Source organism: Triturus cristatus, unplaced genomic scaffold (assembly GCF_964204655.1).
Source record: "Triturus cristatus unplaced genomic scaffold, aTriCri1.1 SCAFFOLD_147, whole genome shotgun sequence".
Lineage (NCBI taxonomy): Eukaryota > Metazoa > Chordata > Amphibia > Caudata > Salamandridae > Triturus > Triturus cristatus.
In genome coordinates this window covers 1,346,228-1,370,938 of record NW_028187462.1, presented here as the reverse complement: position 1 = coordinate 1,370,938, position 24,711 = coordinate 1,346,228, and the positions used below count along the sequence as shown (strand labels likewise).

Below are 24,711 nucleotides of genomic sequence, written 5' to 3'. Positions count from 1 at the left end.
CAATCACTTGTCACCGCATTCCAGTCCATCATTTGTCGCCCAGTACGCCACTCTAGACAGAGACCAGCCATCACCGAATTCCAGTCCATCATTTGTCGCCCAGTACGCCACTCTAGACAGAGACCAGCCATCACCGAATTCCAGTACATCGTTTGTCGCCTAGTACGCCACTGTAGACAGAGAACAGCCATATGCAACTCAGCCTTCCTGCTGCCCAAATGAACAATCCTGCCAAACTGCAAAGCCAGCTCCCTTTCAGACAGGAGCACAGCCAATCCAAAGCATGTTTCAGAGTATTTATATCTCATCAGTGAGGTATAGCTTGAGTCCTTTGCCTCAGCGGTTACAAGTGATGGAAATTAATTCAAGCATTCTGTCCATCATTTTTTTGTTTCTTTTAACTGAGAGACTTTATATGTGACAAGTTCTGCATGGAACCTAATCTACTAAAATCTACATGTACATTTGTCTGTTGTGTATTATTTAGCAAACAGCTTGCCATATTTTCAAGTTATGTAGCTCTCATGCTTTTATGGACTTTGCTGTTTATTTGAATTGTTTTCATTCTTGGTCCTTGTTTGTAAATTTTTGTTAATTCGATGCCTAATATTTTAAAGGGAATAGAGTATAAATTTGATGTTCACAACTCTATATTGATTGTTCAGAAGTCAGGGATGACACGATCTGTTTACGTCCACACAACACGTTTTATGCTCCTATATTGTCACTGTGGTGCGCACAAAGTGATGCTTGTGGGTGCAAGTAACAGATCTTGATTTTTGTTTTTATGTCACTATATCGTGGTCAAAGTATCGACCTATAAAAATATTGCACTAAAATACTAACTCCGATTATATCACCAAGGTAAATAGATATAAGTAGGGAAGTATGGCTGTACTACCCTTATCTGGCCACTACCTGTCTTGATGATTTTTTGGATAATATATTTCTGTAGGTTGATGTTTTGACAGCAACAGTAATTACCCCTCCCTTCCAACCTGATTCTTAGAAGCATTGTCAGCCGACACTTACTCTGCAAATGGGACTTAAAACCCTGTTAAATCTGCACATATGGTAGATTCTCTGCTGTTGTAAGATTAGGGTTTGGATGATGTAAAAGGGGAGGGATAGGGGGATGGCCATTGCAAAGCTGGTAAACACCTACAAAGTGAAGGCTTTGTTTTTTGCATGTTGTACTAATACTACCAATCAATAGTTCATGTCATATATACAGGTCCTCCTTTAGATAACATTGGAAGTGAAAAATAGTGTCATTTGTGCAGTAAGTGGTTTCTATGTGTATAATAAGAACAAAAACAGACAAACAAAAGCATAATAATGCCACATGTCTTCAGATCACCCACTGTGGGCACCCCTCAGGAGCCAGTGTAGGGCACCCCTCAGGAGTCAGTGTAGGGCACCACTCAGGAGTCAGTGTAGGGGCACACCTCAGGAGTCAGTGTAGGGGCACCCCTCAGGAGTCAGAGTAGGGGCACCCCTAAGGAGTCAGAGTAGGGCACCCCTCAGGAGTCAGAGTAGGGCACCCCTCAGGAGTCAGAGTAGGGCACCACTGAGGAGTCAGTATAGGGGCACACCTCAGGAGTCAGTGTAGGGGCACCCCTCAGGAGTCAGAGATGGGGCAACTCTAAGGAGTCAGTGTAGCGTAGTTTGAGTATGTATACATTTTTGGCATAGATTTTCCTGCATACTCCTGAGAATTGGTATAAATCGTCTAAACCGTGGAATGACATTGAAAACGTAGGAGGAAACCTATGATATGTAGGTTCAGGGACGTAACTTTGGGAGGAATGGGTGTTTGGGGTTTGACACCCCCAAAATAAATGCTTTATTAGCCTGATAGTCAAGTCTGGGGACCCTGAAACAAGTCTGCTATGTCTGTAACGGTGTTGTTTGTCATCCTAATATCAGTAAGATGTTTTAATTTGCTCATTTTTTGGATCAGGAACCAAAATATATATAATAAAAGGTTTACCAACAAAAATAGTAAATCTGCACACATAGAAGTAATCCTTGAATGGATGCAAACTCACTACTTTTGGAATTCACAAGCATTTGCAGTAGTAGGCTTCGAAAGCTGCTCTAGTCTCAGGTTCTCAGGCATACGACTGGCAATAAAAACCCAAAATATGTTTGGCCGAATGCTTGCAAATAGTCTAACTATTGACAATCTCTTGGGGTAGCATTCCAACCCATCATTTTCTCCCACTGTGCCACCCTATACAGAGGGCCTGATTTAGGCTTTGTTGGACGGAGTAAAGGCATACAGGGTGGCGAAGAACTTTACATCAGCCACCATGCCTTTACTCCACCTTCTAAATTTAGAGATGTCTGCTGGCCCCGCGGGCATCTCTATACAGTGGCAGGAACCACCATCATAGCGTTCCCTGTCAGTGTAGGAAAAGTTTGACAGGCAGCTCCATAAAATATGATGGCTGGCTGCCAAACTTTTCCAAATGTTTTATTTTTCAAAAACAAACCCCTAAAGTTTGAGTTTATTTTTGAAACGTGAAAAACTAATGACCTGGGGGACATGGTCTGGCCACGTAGGAAGATGGCCGCCTAATTGAAGATCTCCACTCCGGGCCGGCACCCATATGGAGACAGCATTATTTACAGCATCTCCAGGACTGTCACTGAAGAATTCCTGAGCAAGCTGAAATCAGAGCCATGCCTGGGATATGTTTCTGTAACCCAATGACCTCTTCTTGACCCCTTTTCAAGCTGTGGAATTTCTGAGAGAAAGTGCGCAGGTCGGGCCTTGTGAAGCCTTTGAAGCCCCGGGCCTCGCGTTGTCATCGCGCCGCTTATCTGACCAGCTTGTGGCATTGACGTGTGAAGATTCATGAGGTAGGCGCTCTCCCCACTCTGACCCTCACAGCGCTCTATCATTATTTCAGTCAACAACTGCTGGTGGGAGTTTATACATGAAAGTCCTTGGCAATGAAGTTATTTCAGAGTTAAGCTGGGAGTTTCCACACGCACTGCTCTTGATAAATAACGCTTTTACCACACACATCAATCACCTTAGAGTCGTGTCTGCGCTCAGCACCTCTGGACTGCAACATTTTATTTCTAAATAATTGCTGGTTCATGTGTCACCTATGTGTCTCTGAGACTGTTTTTTGAGCTAAACTCGCTCTAATTTCTGTCAACTTGTCTCTGGGGGTAAATGAAAGCCTTCCATCTTCCTTTCAACAATATACAGACTGCTGGAATTTCTGTGTAAACTGCCTTTGACTAGGAAAAAAGAGCAAAACAAATTTCTTTGTAATTTTAAACCTTTTGGCACAACTTGCTTCATCAATGCATAATCGCGGCCTCTCAATTTGTTACCTCACAACATCAGCTGCCTGAGCCAATATACTGGGTGATTTTTTGAAAAAAGAAACAACAAAACCCAACAAATATCTATATGTTTCATGTTATGTCAAAACAAGTTACATATCTAAAATTCACTTCATTCTTATTGGCAAGCTTGATTCATTCTTCTTCTTTACTGCTTCAAGTATCTGAGGTAATGCCTAATAACAAGAACGAAAACAAGCCTACTAAGCAGTTACCTTTTGCTGACGCATTAAAACTATCAAGTAATATGCCTGTGAAGAGCTCTGCCTCATCACCACCTGCTCAACCTCGCACTACTTCCAAAGTAATATCAGGTGACACTATGGACCGTCTCTTTCAGGAAATTTCAACCATTAGTAGCCGCCTAACAGAAATGGACATTAACATTTCTTCCCTTGCATTAGAAACCAAATCAATAGGAGCAGATATTGTGCAATTTCATACTAAAACAGAAGGCTTGGATCAACGCTTGACTGCTGTTGAAAATAAATTCGACACATTACAAAGCAGAGATCAAGAATTATTATTTCTCTGTAGCAAGCTGGTGGATTTGGAAGATCGCAGCAGGAGAGATAACATCTGTTTTTTGGCTTTCCAGAGAAAATTGAAGGTCAGAATACTGGAGCCTTCTTGTGTGAAATTATTCCAAAATTGGTTGGTAGTCGATTTGATCCCATGCTTGAAATTCAACGTGCGCATCGTCTTGGCCCTCCGCGTAAGGATTTAAATTCCCGCCCAAGACCCCTCATTGCTTGCTTTTTGCGGCATGATCAGGTTCGACAACTACTGACTGCGGCACGTACACAGAGTTCTTATAGTTATGAGGGTCATGAAATTCGTATGGCTGCTGATTTTTCCTGAGAAACTAATGTACGACGAAAAGCATTTCTATCCATGAGGCCTTTGCCTGCGAAAAATGGACATCGAATACGGCTTGTTTGATCCAGCCAGTTTTCGTGTTACTAAGAATGGAGAATCAAGAGACTTCTACAATCCAGATGAGTTACAGCGCTTCTTTGATGACATGATGCTGCAATATATGGATATTCAACATACGTCTATGACTCAGACTTCTCAAAGTTCTCAATCTACTCATCACCTTCCAGATAGTAGACGTCGTATCACAGGTGAAGCTCGTCAATGTGGTAGAGAGCTTGAGAGATTGAACTGCACCCAAAAAGATAAAAACTCAGCTTTGCAGACAGTATCTAACTTTACTCAAGATCATCACAGAGACAAATCTCGCTCTCCTTTAAAGTCCGCTTCAGATGGAGAGTAGTCCTTGACAACATATCTCTTCTCTTGCTAATTACAAGATTTAGCTTACATCTCTCAGGTTTATGCTATATAGGGAGACAAGCATCCTCAACATTCCAGATGAGTATTTTCCACACTCTTTCTGTATTTATTTACTCATTATTGTTAATGGTTTCCAATATCTATTTGTGTATGCCTTCGATTAGAAACTTATTTAAGCTGTTTCCAAACTTTTATAAAAATGTCTTTTATGTATATTACTCATTATTGTACCTCATAGGACTTTTATGTGCTATCTTCAATAGATATATTTGTATTTATTCTTATGAAAACTCTGTTTATAATCTGCTTTTCTACATACCTATTACTAATTTTAAGATGGAGTATGGTTCTTAGTAGCGTATTTATTTTTTTATAATTAATAACTATTCTAGTTCATGACTCCCATGTTCATATTTCACAGAAAGATCCTACCTTTATATTCAGCAGATGGACATTATCTACACTATTTCTCTCTCTATTCCCTTATTATTGTTGCCAATGTTCAACATAAGATGTTTATCTTTTTCTTCTATACACTTTAAGGTCTGAATTTGTATATTTTAAATTATTATTATATACATATATTAAGTGTTCCGCTTGGGATGAATGTTTATTACATTGGCCATTTCATTATTTATTAATGCTGGTATTTATTGGATAATACTCTCTTTACTGTTTCTTTTCTCCTATTTTTTCAATTGCTAGTCTAACTGTCATTTGAATTGTATTTATTTTACTGGTAATCCTTTTTACAACTATGCCTGCTAAATAATATTTATAGTTATGAATACAATCTATTATTTATTTGATCCTTTATGATATATCTAGAATGAAATATTCTTGTTTATATTATTGACACGTATGTCCCTTTAGAATATTTTCTAGATCTCTTTATTATATTTCCCAGACACGCCCAGGTACACGCTTTATAATGCTTGGTTTTTCCCTTCACAGATCACCATCAAGTATAATTGGGTTCTATAGATCCTAATATTTTCAGTAATAATCGGTCCTGGTTTCTGCTTAGTACTCCTGGTGGGGACCTTGCCTGGAGCAGTGTTCTTGTGAACCCAGACCCGCGGTTAAAGTTTTTGATCCTGTAGTACTCTGTACACCAGTTTATTGTAACTTGAACGTATTTCCTATTCTTTCTACACAATACATTTTTTCTTCTTATTGACAAGCAGATTTTAAAACAATTTTTATACTTGTTACTGGAAAACCTTTCCTCCATAACTCATTTTATTCTGTCTACAAAAGTTGAACAAAACTTTCAATACTCCTGCAAATATGGTTGTTTCCCATGACTTGTGTGCAATATCATGGAATGTTTATGGTTTGACGCATTATATTAAGAGGAAAAAAGTTTTCTCATATCTCCAATCCAAAAAAGTAGATGTGGCTCTTCTTTAAGAGACACATCTTGACGAATTTGAATAAAAAAAATTGTGTAGAGATTGGGTAGGAAAGGTTTTCCACAGCAGTATTCATAGCGACAGTTCCTCAGACTCAGGTCCTACTCGAAAATCTGGTGTGGCAATTCTCATTCGAAAAACCCTTCCAGTTATGGTATCCAAAAGATGGGTAGATCCAGACGGCCGTTATGTCTTTGCTAAACTGCGTATTGGTGATACTCATATCTGTGTGGGATCAGTCTATGCCCCGACAGGTTCCAAAAAATCCTTTCTCCTACATCTGAATCATTTGTTGTCAGAGAGTGATGCTTCACAATACCTTATAGGGGGTGATTGGAATTTGGTGTGAGATCCGATTCTTGACAGGACAGGCCCTTTTGATAAACATAATGCTGCAGACAGGGCCCTCATGAATGACATAATTGATGATAACGGCCTTGTTGATCACTGGCGTCTTGCACACCCGGATGACACTGAATACACCTTCACGTCCCCCACTCATGGAACTCTTTCTCGGTTGGACTACTTTTTAATCTCCCAAGGCATAGTCCAATCAGTTCAGGAATCCCATATTTTGGAAGCATCCATATCTGATCACTATGCAGTCTTATTGCAGTTACAAACAGGGATGACAAGACCAAGTCGCAAACCTTGGAGGATGAATATTCAACGTCACAAAACTCCTAAGGATAAAACACAATCACAGGATCATCTTCACAATTATCTTTCCTTAAATCAAGGTTCTGTGACTTCTGGTAGGACTATGTGGGCTGCTGCTAAAGCTACCATCCGGGGGCAACTTATGCAGGATGCAGCTCAGGCCAATAGGAAAAATGCTACTCGACAGAAAGAATCAGAACAAGACATTGAGCACTTCACCCGTTTATATACCAAAAAACCCAATTTACAAAATCATAAATCATTAGAACAAGCCCGTATGGCACTGAACAGTCTCTTCACTTCCAAGGCAGAATATGCCCTACAAAAAATGAAAGGGAGGCATTATGAACAGGGAGAAAAGGCGGGTAGACTCTTAGCAGCACAATTGCGACAAAGAGAAGTTGCTATGGCTATCCCAGCCTTAAAATCACTTACAGGTAATATGCTGACTCGCCCTCAGGATATAGTTAAAGAATTTGCTTCTTACTATAAATCCCTTTATACTCCAGGCACCCAAATAGACCAAGATAAATTGACATCCTTTCTTGCAGAAATTGATTTACCTCTCCTTTCTGCAGAGGACAGAGCACTTTTAAATGCAGAAATCAGTAAAGAGGAAATATCACAAGCTATAGCCAAACTCCCATATCATAAAGCCCCGGGGGAGGATGGATTCCCTACAGAATTTTATCGTTGGTCAGGCGACAATGTAGTGGATTGTTTACATGCTGCATTCCAAGAGGCTGAACACACATCTTCCCTAGGAAATCTCTCTAATAAAGCTATAATTGCCGTCCTACCTAAACCGGGGAAAGATCCATTACTCTGTAGCAGTTATCGTCCTATATCACTTCTCAATTGTGACATAAAAATCCTAGCCAGTATTCTTGACTCTCGCCTTCGTAAAGTTATTCCCTCTCTAATTCATCATACCCAAGTGGGATTTACACCTGGACGCTCCTCTTGAAATCATTTGCGTTCTTTAATTCACACCCTTCACGCTGCTAAAGTTCTTCAAGACGATGCCATAGCATTATCTCACGATGCCGAAAAGGCATTCGATCGAATAGAATGGACATACCTATTTAAAATTTTAAAACAATTTGGATTGGGAGACCAGTTTATAAATAAGGTACAATTGCTATATGAACAACCCACTGCATCAGTTAACTGTGGAGGTTTTGTTTCTGATCCATTCCCAATCCGTAGAGGAACTCGCCAGGGTTGCCCCTTGTCGCCTCTGTTGTTCTTATTGGCAATTGAACCTTTGGCAGCTGCAATACGACAATCACCCTCGATTGTTGGTATTCCACTTCCATTGGGAGAATCTAAACTTTATATCTATGCAGATGACATTCTACTTACCATTACTGACTTATCAAGATCATTACCATCACTACTTCAAATCATAGAGAATTTTTCTTCTTTTTCTGGGTATAAAATTAACTGGGATAAGTGTGAAGCACTTCCTATATCTCATGGCACCTCAAAACATGTGATACAAGGTTACCCCTTCCATTGGCAGTCTTCTCGTTTAAAATATTTAGGTATTCTTGTGAATAAGGGAACAGAAGCCATGGTTCCGGATAATATAAATCCCTTACTTACCCAACTGCAACGTGATTTCGATAAGTGGAAAATCTTGGGTTTATCTTTTTGGGGTAGAGTACAAGCTGTGAAAATGGTCACTCTTCCACGTTTTCTTTACACACTAGGAATGCTTCCTCTCCATATTCCGTTATCCGCACTACGTCTCATAGATTCTAAGATTAAATCCTTTATATGGGGCCCCATCAAACCCCGTTTAGCCATCAATAAACTTATTGCCCATCATTCCAATGGTGGTCTGAGTCTCCCCTCGATTGAACACTATTCAATTGCATTACAATTATCCCAACTTACATACATGTTTCACGATAACTCTAACACGCCACAATGGGTACACACTGAAAGATTTCTCTTATCCTCTGAATCGGGTCTTTCTGCCTTATATGGGTCAGGTACCAGCCGTCTTGATCCCCGTAATCCTATGTTGTCTGCAATGCGTAAAATTTGGCAAAGGTCACACCGTATTTTAGGCTTTAATCCACATCTGCATGTAAAGGCCCCAATATGGAATAACTATGGAATACATATTAAAGGGAAAACTCTCTTCTGGACTACATGGAAATCGGCGGGTATGCTGACTTTAGATCAGATTCTTCATAACGGACACCTCAAATCTTTTTCACAATTGGTTGAGGAGTTTAATCTTCCCCTATCACAAAAGGATAACTATTTACAGCTATATAATTCTCTTCTTAAGGCTTTAGTCTCGAAACCCTGGACACTGCAAATTTCACCAATAACATTTTATCTTCATACTTGGGCGAGGCACAAAGGGGTTATCTCTGGTCTGTACAAAACACTCACAACGCAATTATTTTCTCATCCTTTATCTCATGACCTTCGTTCCAGATGGCAATCACGCCTAGGACTTTCCTATGGAAATAAACAATGGACAACCTTACTGGAAAACTTAGTTAAAGGCGCCCCAGAGGCTCGCTTAAAATTTTGTATATTTAAAATAATTCATGACTGGCACTGGTCTCCGGTAAAATTACATAAAACAGGCCTATTACCGCATACTAATTGTTGGAGATGTAACGCCTCTGGTTGTGCATTGTGCATATCATATGTAAATGTCCCATTGTGAAACTTTACTGGCTATATATAGGTCGATTTCTGCATAACACCGTCCCCTTACATTTACCACTCTCGCCAGCAACAATTTTGATGCATGATTTACAGGATCCCCCTACCCTTTCCAAACCGCAATGTCGTCTAGTTCACACTGCATTAGCTACTGCTAAAATTTGTATACTAAGACAATGGAAATCCTCATCTCCGCCATCACAAGAGTCTTGGATTACATCAATGATCCAAATTGCCTCACATGAGAGAGTCATTTATAACATTCAAGATCAAACTGAATTGTTTTTACAGGTATGGGATCCTTTCCTGCAGGTAAAAGATATATATATTGCTAACCTTACTTCTTAGATTATTTTGTTAATTATATTGTATTGATCTTTGGGTACTGTTAGTTCACTGACTTATGTCTATGCTGCATTGCCTTCAATTAGTCAACCTTTTACTATTATATTTCCATTTACTACTGGTGTGATTCTGTATTCTTTATAATGCATTCCCTTAAAATATTCCAAATTAATTATTTTAATGAAATCAGTAACTTATGTTTTACTAGTTTGACATTCTATCATTTTCAGCTTTTATTGATTTGTTGTCAAATTAATGGTTTAATGCTTTAATATTTTATATTCACTATTTAATATTTAATGATGTTTGTATTTCATTTATTTGATATAATATGTTTTGCCCTTAATTTCCTTCTTTTTTCTGCTTTTCTATGGATTTTGATACAAGTGCTTTTATATTTACAATTATATTCATTATTTTTTCTCTACTATAACGTATTTTAAGATATGCAATGTTTTCATATATTTATTGTACCGTATTTATGAAATGCTAATAAAAAATTATAACACAAAAAAAAACGAATGACCTCCATGCCATGGGAATTGTCTCCAATGATGTGGTGGTGATGTTTTATTTATTTATTTATTTTACTGTTCTCACCTCCAGCATATACCCGGTGGTGACGAACAGTTAAAAAAAATGGCCCCTACTCAGTGGGGCTGTCGTAGATATTTTTACACTGACTCATCGACATAAAATTTGCAGTCCGACCGACTTCAAATCGGATGGGCATACCTTGAGTTTGGGGGAGAGAGTACTCTGTTGTGATGATGTACTCTGCTGCTAAACTCTAGATCAGTCCCAGAGGCCCACCTAATGCAAATCAGCACTGACCCTGCTCCTCATGGAAACAGTCTATCCCGAATCTTGTTCACCTCACCCATTCACCCAGCAGACCACTGCTTTTCTAGTTGGGAAATTTGACATTCATCCCACCTGAATCTCTTTGACTAAGCTATGCCCGTGTAGGTGTCGGCATGATTCTCATTGTTTCAGAATCAGGCCAGTAAAGCCTTTCTATTGTGGAGGTAGGGTAACTTTTCTGTTTTGAGTTGAGCCGTTTTGGTCCTCTTTTACAGGTGTGAAGCGGAACATGCGTATCGCAAGCACCTAGGAATGAAAATGGAAATGCCACAGGAGATGGAAGCCGAGGTCCGTCATCTCATCCCAACTCTCCAGGCAGCCTTAGAAGATTTGAGCAGAGAAAACGCCGCCTTGAAGTCAGACCACGAAGAGGTATGAGAAGCCATGGGAACCAATGGGGGTCCTAACAAATTCTACTTAGTAGCTTGGGCATGAAACACTTACTATAAGTATAACAATCGTCCTAATTGCATCACCGTTGTTGGGACTGTATTCATTTTTAATATCTGTGAAAAACCTACAATTTGGGATCCTGATTCACAAAACGGTGGTGTTGAAAGTCTGAGATGTACATAGGCTTGAGCCAAAGCACTGTATGGTCTTCTAACTGTGATGGGGGTCACAAAGAATTACGCGTGCACTCCATTCCCACCAAACCACCACGCGTGCAAATTTTCTCATCCAGAAATGCCATGTTGGCAGAATTTCCATGTAACAGAATCCGATTTATACAAAATGCTGATCTGGAACAAGATTTTTGAATCATAAATGACTTTATTTCTCACCCAAATTGTATTCAAATGCACAAAAACTTTGTGTATTGGGCCCTTAATATAAGTTGTTATCATTATATTACTTTTATTAGTCCAGTTTTATTGAATTGTTGTAGATGGTATTATCATAATAATTAGTTTTTTGTGATATAGCTTTTTTACCCATACATCTGCCAATTCTAAGCGCTGTGTATTTTATGTTATATATTGTAATGTTATGTTAATGAGCTCACAATATGTCATTAGTTTGACATTACTTGATTTAACGGGACTCATTTTGAAAACTTGTGACCAGCAGATCGCATAAGACGTCCGCAGGGAGCGTGAAGTCACCGATCATTTTAGCTGTCAACTAAAATATCTGCCTCTAGAAATCATTTAATTAACGAAGTAATGGGAGAGGAGTGATTATACAATGTTTTTAATTGGACCTTTCTGGATTATCACATGGTGATTTATTTTACTAAATATAATAATGTACATGTGCAGCTTGCATATCTTTGCTCTCCATCTCTCTGGACCAGTGGTTCGTAAACTTTAGACTTCTTTGGACCGCCACTGAATCACCATAGAAAGCTGGGACCCCAGCCTAAGCAATTTCAACGTCTGAACCTCAAAGCAATACACAAAAACACAGAAACAAGTATACATCACACAAATTATGAAATGCTTGATTTAATTCACAAACAAATAAACAAATTATACAAAAAAATCAAAATTTTGACTTTTAATGGGAGGTTGAAACTTTTCAAAATCAGGTTTTACTTCTAAAATAAAAAGTGATATGGTAGACTCCAGCATACCACTTTGCCTTTTTTTTTGCTCCTAATGCATGCTTTCTTCGTTTTTTGGCGCATACCTGTGCTTTGGTTGACACCACCTTTGTCCATACGAGATTCTATTTGCTCTACTTGCGCTGTTCCCACGAACCAAGCTAAGGATACCAAGCAAATGTTTTGCCTCCAATTTAAATTCCATCATAATACACAGCGTTTTCAAATGTTCAAGTTTACATTTTTTTCTATACCTACTTTATTAATTTACCCATATTATTTAATTTTCGAAGAGTTGCAAGCCCATTGAGTAGGCATCATGGATGCCAGGCTAAGAATTGCTACTCGAGTCTTCTTTACCAGTGAATCCTGGCAGTTCCCTTCAAAAGATGTAGAATGTGTTTTAATTTCCGTGCAGCAAAGTGTTTTCCTGACTGAGTCAGTCCAAAGCGGTCTATATCTTGATTCCCACGAGGGACTTGTGGCTATCATGCGAGCCACAAACTCAGTCGCGGTCGGCATGACTTGTGGGTGGGGGGTGGAGGGTAGGTTTAATAAAAAAAAAAAGTTTAACTTACCTTCTCCGGGCCCAGCACGGTCTTGCGTCGTGTCTGCTTCTCTCTCTGCTCCTCACAGGAAGCAGGCAGCCCCCCTCCCCTTCCCTAAGCCAATCACAATGATGCAATGGCAGTGTTGTGATTGGCTGGTATGCCGACAACACAGACCTCAATGGGGAGGCCATTTTCTCCATGTAGGGCCTACCAAACAGTCAGCACCCTCATTGTGGGCAAGCCACTCCCGCCTGCCCCCAACCAAACCATTCTGCTTTCTGGAAGTGCAAGAAGCAGGAACATAAAATGGTATTTATAATACCATTTTATGTTCCTGCTTCTCGCACTGCGAGAAAGCAGTGGGGCGACGCTCCTCCGCCCACATGGAGGAGTCGCCCCTGCACAAACTGAACATTCACAGAAGCATACCCAAGCCTCTCCCATTCTTGGGTGGCCTTTTTAAAGCTGGACTATCGTTTCCACGCAGCGTCAACACTTTTCTTCATTACCAAGGCTGTTTAGCCCCGGGTTACTGGTTTGGGGCTCTTGCTCGTATCTCTTGTGGGACTCATCACTCCAAATTCTAGTTTTTTGAAAATGAAATTTAGGCATGGAAAATCTTTTGGGAATTGGGTCCATTGTATGTAAGTGCTGAATGTTAGTTTTCCACCACATTAGTCTGCTATCACTTGCCACTGCAAACTGGATAGATAATTTTTTTAACAGATCAGACCCGCCCTGTCTTTGCACCTCTGAGATTGCAAATAACTGATGTTTGCCATCTACAGAGAAGTCATAGGTCAGTGTGAAAGGATTGGCCTACTTGTTCTGGCTGTCGTACCACTGTGACTGACAGTGGTAAGTAGAACCTGGATGCCAAACCTGAAAAATAAATAATAACTAATTGCTGATTTAACTACATGATCTGATGTTGCTGCAATAATGTATGGTCATGCAAGGAAGTTAGTTTTTAAAACAAGAACACCACTGTCCGTCATTTTCATGATGCTCCTTACCAGACACATTGTTACCATTCCCATTTCAGCTGGACCTCGGGTCCCTTGCCAATTACTGTGCTCCCTCCCATGCGATTAAAAACGAGTCTGTTGTGAGTTCCTCTCCCTTTTGGCTTAAAACATGGTGCTTCAGCCCCTTGTGATCCCTGTTAGCTAACCAGTTGTCAGGCAACACTGCAAGTTTCTCTGGATCCCCTTCTGTCAAATCTGACAGATATTGCCTAAGTGGGATAGAGCACTCCTTCTTGAGTCGCGCTGCTATCAGCAACTGTTTAAGGGACAGAAAAACCTTGACGTCCGTCCATCTCACCCACTCATTCCAATCTCGCCATACACTGTGAATCCAGGTCTTTTTCGGAACACCACTGGCTCTTTTGCAGTCACTGAATCTGCAGGCAATGAGCTGGCTTCAGCCCCAACCTCCTGATCAAAGCTTCCTTCATTCATAGACTATCTGGTCTGCCACAGGCACATTGCCAGACACTATGTCAGCTGGGAACACTGCTCATTAAAAATATCAGAGAGTATGTATGACTGCAGTAATGCAAGGATCTGTTAAAAATGTTTAACTCAGCCCACTTTGAAGAGTAATCAACTAACAGTAACGTATAGGCATGTTGTTTGGGCAAAGTGCAGCATAGTCCTCAAAATACATGGTGAATTTATAACAGAATTTATACAGCACATTCACAGGAAGTAAAGAAGTATTCTGCATTCTATAATGCTTGCCATTAGACGAACACTCACCACGAATATATGACGTTACAACTCATACATTTACAATGCATGCCTTTACAATGCAGTTTTTACATCGCATTATCCTTTACAACGCATACATTTACATCGCATGCCATTACAACGAATTTCTTTAAACTACATTTACAACGTATTCCATTACATCGCATTATACCTTTACAATGCATACCAGTACAACGCATACCATTACATTGCATTTAAGGTAAGTGTTGGATAGTGCAGTGGTAAAAAATACTTTTCTAACTCCAGGGGGTGCAACAGTAGAGTAAGTGTTGGATAGTATAGGGGTGAAAATTCTAGGGGGTGCAACAGTAGGATAAGTGTTGGATAGTGTAGGGGTACTATGCGTTGTAATTGTATGCATTGTAATGACATGTGATGTAATGCCTGCATTGTAGTGACATCGGTTGTAGTGTCATGCGTTGTAGTGACATGCAATGCAATGGCTGTGTTGTAGTGACATGCGTTGTAAAGGATGTTGCGATGTAATGACTGCGTTGTAAATGTAGTGCGATGTAAAGACTGCATTGTAAAGGTTGTTTCCCCTCACCAATCGGTTCATTCTTGAGGTCACAATCCATGTCCATGGAGAGCTACCTATACATATACTTGACCTTGCGCTTTATGAGCCTGGTGCCTAAATGTCTTGCATGTGTGATTTCAACAATAAGTCTTTGTGAAAAGTCATCCTTTTGGCCCTGATCGCCCCCATGTTTTGACTGATACCAGTCGCTACTGACTCAGATTGAGCCCTGGGCTCTGAAAACTAAGCCTAGAGCCTGTGCTCTTTTTAAAAGATATATGGTAATTAGGTGTAATTAACCTACCTGTAAGCCCCTTGTATATAGCAGGGCGTGTAGGTTTAGAGGCCCAGTATATGTAATGCACTTAGGTGTGCACTCACTGTCATTTTAAAGGCAGCCCTGATTTGCAGGCTACTTTTAAATAAAAATGATATGCAAATTCAACTTTGGAATTAAAGCTACTTCTAAAGTCTTGAACAACCTTATTTGTACATATACATTCCCCTAAGGTCTACTCTAGAAGCCCACAGGGTAGGGTGCCATGTACAAATAAGCAGGGACATTTTTAAAGATGTTTGTATGCCCTGGTGACGGAAAAACTGCCAATTTCGTTCCCCATTGTAGCACATTGGCTCCATAGGCTTACATTGGAATACTTTAATAAAGTCTAACTATTGACAGGAGTGAGCTAAAATAATGGTTCAAAGACTCAAAAGAATACTTATAATAAACCCAACAACTTGGCATGGTTTAATTTATTATAACTTCTATAGAAAAGAAGTTATAGAACTTGTTTTTCTGTTGTGCCAAAATCCAGCCTTCTAGCAGCCTCTCCTGGTTGGCCAGCCTTTGACAGTCCGAACCAAACTGCTCTGATGAGGTGTGAAGTGGCAAGCATAGAGAGAAAATTCATCTGGTGGGAGGAGATCTGCAGCTGCAGAGCAAAATGCAGGATGGGGGTGGATTAGCCAAATGGGTCTTCAAAGAGGGAATGACAGGATAGGACACAGACTCAAACCCACTTCCTGCACCTGCAGCCAGGAATGAGCCCCAGTAATTAAATTAGCAGAGGGGCTGGAAGGGGAGTGTTAAGGAAAGTAGGCCGCACCAGTGGGTTGCCTTAGCCAGATCTTTACACTCCAGAAATTGAGTGTGGGAGAATAGCTGGAATACGAGACGTCGAGACACCTCGGAAGACCTTAGCTGGTCATGTAAAAAGCTTGGATGAGCTCAGCTTGCCCCAGCATTCACCAGTGTACAAAGCATTTTGTCATACAAAAGTAGTCGAAGAGTAGAAGTAATAGCGGTAAGGCCCTGCCCAAGTAAGAGAAGTGTAGTTCAGTGAGGTTGATTGTTGTTTTGTCCAGTGAAAGTTGCTGAAGTATTGTCCTCAATACGATGAAGGCAAGGCCATGTACCAGAGTATTGGAAAAGAAGGGCAATAACAACAAAGCAGATACTCACAGTGAAGGTGCAGCCATGGTGCGAGGTTAGACGGAGATGAACACTCACCACCAAAATAACACAAGATAAATGAGCAAGGAGGAAGATCCTTCATTCATCCATCCCCCTATACCTCCACAAGAAGCCCTCGAAATGGCGGAGAAAGAGAAGCACTCCAATGGTCAGGCTACAGCACAAGCAGGCATTCCAAGCCCTATCTCATGCTGCACCCCCAAATGACACAGCTTGTGCTACACCTCTCCGCACACTATATATAGCAGAAGGGCATTAGAGAGTCAAAGGAGCAGCTAGCAGATAGATTTTGTAAACAGAAGAGATGAATCATAGACTGAAAGGAGTTACATATGAAGAAGATTTGGAGGTCTAACCCAAAAAAAGTTACACTTCTGTTGGTGAGTTATCTGCAGGTTTTGGGAAGGCGACTTAAGGCATCCGATCAGTGGTAGGAAGGAAGTAGTATGGTGAGTGAGATTGACACAAGGCCTAGGATCGTTTTCTGAGGTAAGCAAGCAGCCTGGGATGTTTTGTTCAGCATTCAACCAATGTAAGGTTGGCAAACCTTTGGAAGTCTTTTTCTGCCAACAATAAGACCTACTAGATGGTTCTGTACCAGTTGCAGTTTGAGTAGATTTGTGGCTGGGAGCTTGGTGCACATGCCATTGTCGGCATAATACAGATACGTATGTATGTACATGCTATAGTATAGTGTGAGCCAAGCAGATATGTCATGGAGGACATAACTATGAATGTGAATGTTACCTTGTGTTGATTCTTTAGAGGGTGAGAATCCCTCACAAGAATCTTATATTTAGAAAATTGCATTGATGACAGCACTGATGATGCAATAGCAATAAGACATCAATAAAGGAATCACCCAGGTTACAGATTGCCTAAAATGGAGCAGGGAAATTCATATGAAAAGGAAAAATCATGAAAACATCATGTCAAGTAAAAATGTCACGCTGTTTATTACAATCTAGCAGAAGTGTTTGGTGGGTTATCCACCTCTAGGTGGGTGGGACATGCCTCTAGGATTCTTGAACTTTTTTGTAGAGTTTAAAGTGTTATTGAGCGTCATCACCCACTCTCTTTAACCTGTTTATTGAGCCTCTGGCTGTCATTGTGAACAGAGCTGGATGATACGCAATTGTACCTGAAGATCTCCTCGCAAGAGGACATAAAAACTTTAAATGCTTCACTTGCCCAAACTCAGCAATGGTTAGCTCAGAACCATCTCCACACTAAATACGCTCAAAACGGAATTTCTTTTGATCACCTCACCTAATCACTCCGCTCCTACCCTTGACTGGATTAAACACCTAACTGCTCTGAACTGTACACCTCATGTTGTAGACTCTGCCAAATCTTTAGGTATCACCTTGGATAAACACCTAAATATGCAAGCACACATCAGTGCTACTACTAGGGGTGCCAATTTCTAACTCAACACACTGAAGAAAATTAAACCATTCCTACCTCCCGAAGATCTCAGGCCGGCGGTTCAATCTCTGACTATCCCTAGACTGGAATATGGGCTGGTGACCCTAGCAGGACTTCCCAAAGCTAGCTTGGCCGCACTCAGAGTTACCTTGAATGCATCAGCCAGACTTTTAACGGGCTCGAGGAAATTTGATCACATTTCACCCGACTTGCTGCAGCTAAATTGGTTATCTATTGAAGGGAGAATCCGACTCAAGATAGCTTGTCTGACGCATAAAGCCATTCGCCACAATACCCCATACTACCTTGCAAATAAACTTGAGCTATCGGGCTCCAGCCGGAACCTCAGATGTAGATCCACCCTTCTTTTGAAACCTCCAAGATTCAAAAAGAAAAAATCATACAACCGTGCGTTCACTGGTCTTGCCCCGAGAATCTGGAACTCCGTGCCATCCGAGATCAAATCCAATCCATCCACGACCTCCTTCAAAAAACTGGTCAAAAGGCTCCTAATGAATGAATGTTAACACATTGATCATGCTCGTGTGCTTTGTCAAGAACAAAAACCTTGAATTATTTTCACTGATTTTCCATTGTATGTGTTTGCCCTCTTTTTGGTTCAAGTACTAGATAGCTCCTTTAACTGCATTTAACTGTTTTTGAGTCTGTTAGTTCCTTATTTCTGCTTAAACTCTTTGTGGCACATCGCACATCTTGGGTCATTTCTATTGTATGATGTTTTACAAGGAGCGCGCTATGGCACCCCCGACACACTATACTCTTTAATTTTGAATGTTTTCCCACAGATTGTAGCTTCACTTCACTAGGCTAACCATGAAAACATGACTTCAGACCTAAATGTGTTGTCTATGGATGATTAAAAGTCTGCAGGCAGACCTGTTGAAGTAAACCCTTTTTGACAGGAGAAAAGTCTACTTTTAAATACTAAACAAGTCAAACCGAGGGAGGTCTGGCAGCCCAGGGCAAGGTGCCTAGTATTCACAAGTGGCACATGTTGAATTAAAAGCTTGACACTTTCCTACAGTGGCTGACCATCTATTTCCATTGTTGGTTGTTGTTGCTTTTTCCATGATAAACACAACAAATTGGTACGGTGTCAGTGATACACCAGAAAAGAAAGGTGTATCTAGAATATCAGAGCATGGACTCTGGTACAAGTATGACCGCTTTGGAGCAAAGACCTCAGATGCCTAACTCATGGGGAAGTCATCCTTAATGGAAGAGAAAACCTCACACACTTTTTAGTGTCATGCTTCATCATAGGAATCCTCTCCCAACCCTGGTAAGACAATGCCACCCGGGCGGACTCAACCTCCTCTAAGACTGACTGTTTGACTATAAAGGACATCTGAGGTCTTAGCTCCAAAGCGGGCATACTTGCACCAGAGCCCAAGCTCTGATATTCTAGATACACCCTTCTTTTCTGGTGTATCACTGACACCATACCAATTTGTTGTGTTTATTGTTTATGTGGGGAGGTATGGTGCCTTACTCTTGTCCTCTCTCAATTGTGTTTAGACATGTTGCTTTTTCCATGAAAAATGCTTAAGTAAAATTAAAATTATGTTTTTATGAACTCTGCCATAGAAAAAGCTCCAGAGTTCATTCAACCACTGTTTTTGATATTTATTAACAATCCAATTTAATCCTGAACTTGGATATTTGATGAATATATAGGAAAAGTCCCTGCCTGTATCCGCAGGAGGCTAATTTGCACTAGTATGGCTGGGCTGCCCTTCCTGCCAGTGCATCACCACCTGCGTAGGTGTGAAACTGTTCCCAGAGCAGGACCAATGGCTTGGTTCTTTTGGAAGGATGGTCTTGGTGTGAGGTATGCAGCTCATTTTATCTCAGGAAGAGCCATTTAGGAGGGTCCAGAATGTTTTATTAAATTGAATGGGATCAGGGTGAGGCCTGCGGAGAAGAGGCCTTGTGATCCCATTGTAGATTCTAACTGTAAGAATGTGGGATGTGTGTTGAGAGGAGTGGAAGCCCCACTCAGTTAACAACCATAGTCCTTGTCAGAGTGAACTACAAAAGTCTCTACTTTAACCCGTGCTTAACTCTTTCGTAACTTGCCACAAAAGCAGTCAGGCTTAACTTAGAGGCAATGTGTAAAGTAATTATGCCGCTCACAAACAGCTGTAAAGTGAAAACACAACACAAGAAAATTTCAATTAAATTTAGAAAAATAGAGTGCATTTTATTCAAATGATACCAGAACGCAAACAAATCCAATCGGTAGAACCGGAGATAGTCAGTTCTACATTTTTCAGTGAATATAGTGCCAAGAAGCAAAGAGTGTCACTCGCAGTTATCTGGTCTCACTGGACCGGTGGAAAGTCACAAGTTCAGGCCAACCACGATGGAGCACAAGCCAGATACAAGGACCAGGTTAGTCTTGCTGAAGAGTTACGTTCTCAAGTTGGGCATGAATTGTTCATTTTGCATTGGAGGAGGCTTTCAACACGAAGAGCAGGTTGAGTGTCGCGGACAGTCGTTGCTGTAGCACAAAGATCTGGTCATTGCTGGAGCTTCACATTGGTGGTTGCTGTGGGCTTTCGTTGCTGTAGTGTGAAGTGCATGTCTCGCGTTTCCAGTCATCACGAAGAGGAGGTCTCACCAGAGCTTCACATTGACAGTCATAATGGGCGGCAGGGTTTCGGCATGAACATGCGCAGCTTCAGGATTTTCTCCTCTTTCTTCTTGGGAGGAGCGTTACTGATGCCAACCAAGTTTCCAGGATCTGGGGTCATCAGGACTCGCTCCAGCCGAGGCTAGCAGCACGGCTCAGACAGGCCCAGGCGTCTTAAATTGGGAACAAGTTTCAGCTGGTCAGTTGCAAAAGGCCTCTGAAAGCTTGTTGTGTCCCTGTGGCTCACAGAGGAGGTCAGTTTACTGACCCTTGGAGTCACTCTGTGTAGCCTGGGATCAAGGCAAGCAGGTCCAAACCTCCTTCTTTGGATAGCAAGGTAGTCCCTAAATCAGCAGGGCAGACCTTCTGTCAGCAGGACAGCCCTTCATCTGATTCTTTCCCAGGTCCAAGAATGTTCTGGTTTGGGGCCTGAGAGTGCCACTTGCATATCCCTATTGCCAGGCTCTGGTTAGGGGTCATCCCCTAGCCCCCTCTCAAACCTGCTCTGTCCAGTTACCCTGTCTTTCCTTTGCCCCTAACTGGATTGATAAAAGCAAGGGCAGGCCGAATGTATGACATTACATCGCATACATTCACAACGCGGTATTTTACATTGCGTTCGTTACAGCGCAATTCATTACAACGTCTTGCGCTGGAGGGCGCTGGTCTTAGGAATAGTATGATTTACTATTCCAACTCCAGCCTATGTAACAGTAGGGAAGGTGTTGGAATAGTAAATCACACTATTCATTAGTTTACAGCGCCATCCAGCGCAAGCTGTTGTAATAACTTGTGTTGTAATGTCCATGATGTAAACATACCGCGGTGTAACGACCGCGTTGTAAAGTTTGCTCTCCGGGCAGGCCTGGAGTCAGGTTCCTTTGTGTGTGCTGCAGGCATAGCCCTTTAAAATGTAATCAGGGTTATGTACTCCTTCCCCAATCATCCTGCCACCTTATCCTGTCCACACCAAAGCCCCTTTTTTCCCCACATCTTGAGGAAATCAACAACCCATCACAGGAGAGACAGCCACAGCCATGTGACCCTGTTTACTGGCAGGAAGTCACAGTTGATTTGAGCACAAAAATGCAACTTTTTTTAAAGTAGCATTTTTAGAATTGTAACTTAAAATTTGGCTTTACCATTAAAGAGGTTTTTAAATTACAATTCAAAAGAGTCTAAGAAGTATTTCTCTATCTGCTCCTAATCTGAAGTTAGCACTTTAATAAATGTAATAAGGTTACCAAGTGTTAGCCTATGGGAGAAATAGCTTTACAAATAAAACACAAAAAGAGGGCAGGCCAGGGGAGGTTTATAGACCAGTGGGTATTGGCTCCCAACTTAAAAATCAAACACACCATGAAAAACCCGGGTCTTACATTGAGAACAATTTTTGAGTGTGCCTAACACTTTTGTTATACCCTAGATGTCATTGTGATCCTGATTATGTCTTGGCAACCACTTACTGGTTCTATATTTCACTTCTTTTCACTAGATGTTTTTTAAGCAGAAGTATATACTTTCAAGGTCTTGACAAATGCCCGTACACCTCAGCTGAGGGTTGTGTTGGGAGAAACATGTTGACCACGACACAAGAAGGCAGGAATATTTGACTTCTGCTGTGTCTTTCCACTTATTTTAATCCTGACCCAGGCAGACAAGAATAAAATTGATCAGCTGCCTTTGGAGTTAGTTTTAAACCACTTTGTTCGCATCTCTTTTTTGTCTATGACTGCCCACTCTGCAAGCCTCACCACCCTACCATACCCATAGGAATTGCTACCAAATTCTAAAAACATCTGAAGAGCTCCTCTTGATTAGAGAGGGAGCTGTCGCTCACACCATGATAAGCTGTCACTGTGTGAGGAGAATCCCTATGATGAAGCATGCCACTTTTGGTGGGTGAGGAATTTGTTCCTAATAAAGGAATACTCCTCTGATATGCTAGGTCCTTAACTTGTTTTCAGTGTTAGACTGGGGAATTTCATGGTGTGTTTGATTTAGAAATAGCTTTACAACAGTGAAAAACGACTTTGGGATTTTTTTCACTGCCAGGTCATGTAAACCTTGAACCCACATGTCCTACATTTTAAATACCATGCACCCTGGGGTGGGAGCTTTTATGGTCATCCTCAGTGGTGACGTATATGGAATTAAAAAAGAAGGATTGTGCCTGACAAACATTTTACCTTACCAGGTTGAAAACTGCTCTACAGGCTGCAGTGGTGGGCCTAAGACATGTATTAAAGCGCTAGTGGGTGGCACATGGAGTGCTGCAGGCCCACTAGCTGAATTTAATTTACAGGCCCTCTGCACATGTAGTACCATCTACTAGGGACTTACAAGTAACTTAACTGTGCCAATTAGGTCCGGCCAATTTTACCATGTTTTAGGTAGAGAGTGCAAGTTCTTTTGCACTGGTTAGCTGTGGCAGAGTGCACATAGTTTTAAAGCCATCAAAAATTAGTTCAGAAAAGAAAGGCAAACAAATCTGGGGTGACCCTAAGAAAAAGCCAAGTTCAACACTAGCCATCCTGGCTCCATTTACAGGGGGAAGTAAGAAAGTCCCCTAACCAGTTTGGTGTGTTTAGGCAGGAGGGACCAGCTTCAGGGAGAGAATGGTTCTGCTATCTTAATTTTCCATAAAAATGGTGCACTGTGGGATAGTCTGCAAACAGGATGTCTTCAAAAGGGTTTACCCTTGGGAACTTTTTCCCCATTTATCAGGGAGCCATCTCTTCCCACAGACTAGTGGACTGCACAAAAGTGGCACAAGTGGCACCTCATCCCACAGTTCCATAGAACACATTTAGACCTGTGGATAAACACAAGAAGAAAAAGCCACTTGCTGTCTGTGAACTAGGTTGAGACTTCCGTCTGCTCTCATTTGTACCCAAGAATGAGAAGTGATCTTACACATCAGTTGGCTTACCTCCTGTGTAGCTGTAGGGACACAAAAAGCATCAACTAGCAGTCCCTTGTGTAATATCGTTATTTGACAATTATCTTTCAACACATTTATACAGAAATCATTAGTATTTATTATTTTAAAAACATGTTATACATCACATTTAAAAACACAGTCTAAAATGGTCCCTTCTTAACAGTTACTCTAAACAGTAAATTTTTCCTTAGCAGCACAAGAAGGAACCAATTGGGAATATATAGGGAAGACCCAAATGCACAAGTTACATTTTTACACAGTAATCAAATGATAACATCATCCCGTTATGAGCCCGCATAACCGAGAAAACACAACATAAAAAGACAGTACACTTTGTCATATATTGCACATCCTCTTGAACAAAGCTAAAATTGTACCACTTATGAGATACTCATACATTCATCTCTATAGGTCGGTACCCGTTCCTTGAATTGTGCCTTTTTTGCGTCAACGCGTTTCGATGGGCTCATTTGTTTGCCACTATCATTCTCAAGACCATTGATGAGGGTTTTCTCAACTCAATGTTCAATATTTCGATCCTGTGTTAAGATAAATATATCAATTCATCATCCTTATTTGATATTGAGACAATATGCATTTTACGTATGTCTCACTTTTCTACCCATGCCTCTTTCTATCTAACATAGTCTGGGGGGCTCATGTATATTCTATATCATAGTCCTCACCTTCTTATGCTCTCAATTGTTTCTTATCCTGGGTAAGTCTGCTATGAGTATATGCTCGCTCTTCCTTTATGATTATGAAGAACCATACACAAAAAGCTGCACAAGTCCTGCCCTGGAAATGACCAGTTGACCAAGAGCAAGTGGACCCTTATTAAAAAGTGCTGGAGTGAGGTATGGCTATTACTGTTCTTGAGACCCTGAGAGCCTTAGAAGTGACATTTATAGCTGCTCCAAAAAGAAGACGTTTGAAGTTAGTTTTTCAAGCTCTGGGGGGGAGAGGGGGCTGGGACTAACAACCAAGTCAATCTGACCAAAGTGGCACCTCAGAAAACAAAACAAAATCAGGTTAGGGCTGCTCAGAGCTTTTTGCCACCTGAAAAAATTATTCAATGGACCTTTGCGGGGATGTATGACGTTACAACGCATGCTATTACAACGCATACCTTTACAACGCATTTTTTACAACGCAAGTACTACTACAACGC

At 41.0% G+C, this 24,711-nt stretch overlaps 1 pseudogene across 1 annotated transcript in view; it reads left to right on the top strand.

Moving 5' to 3' along the window:
* Positions 1 to 24,711, top strand: part of LOC146771168 (uncharacterized) — an 821,319-nt pseudogene that overhangs the window by 499,431 nt on the left and 297,177 nt on the right. Inside the window, exon 3 of the transcript XR_014975178.1 lies at positions 10,859 to 11,015. The product of XR_014975178.1 is annotated as an uncharacterized LOC146771168 (transcript). The remainder of the gene's footprint in view (positions 1 to 10,858; positions 11,016 to 24,711) is intronic.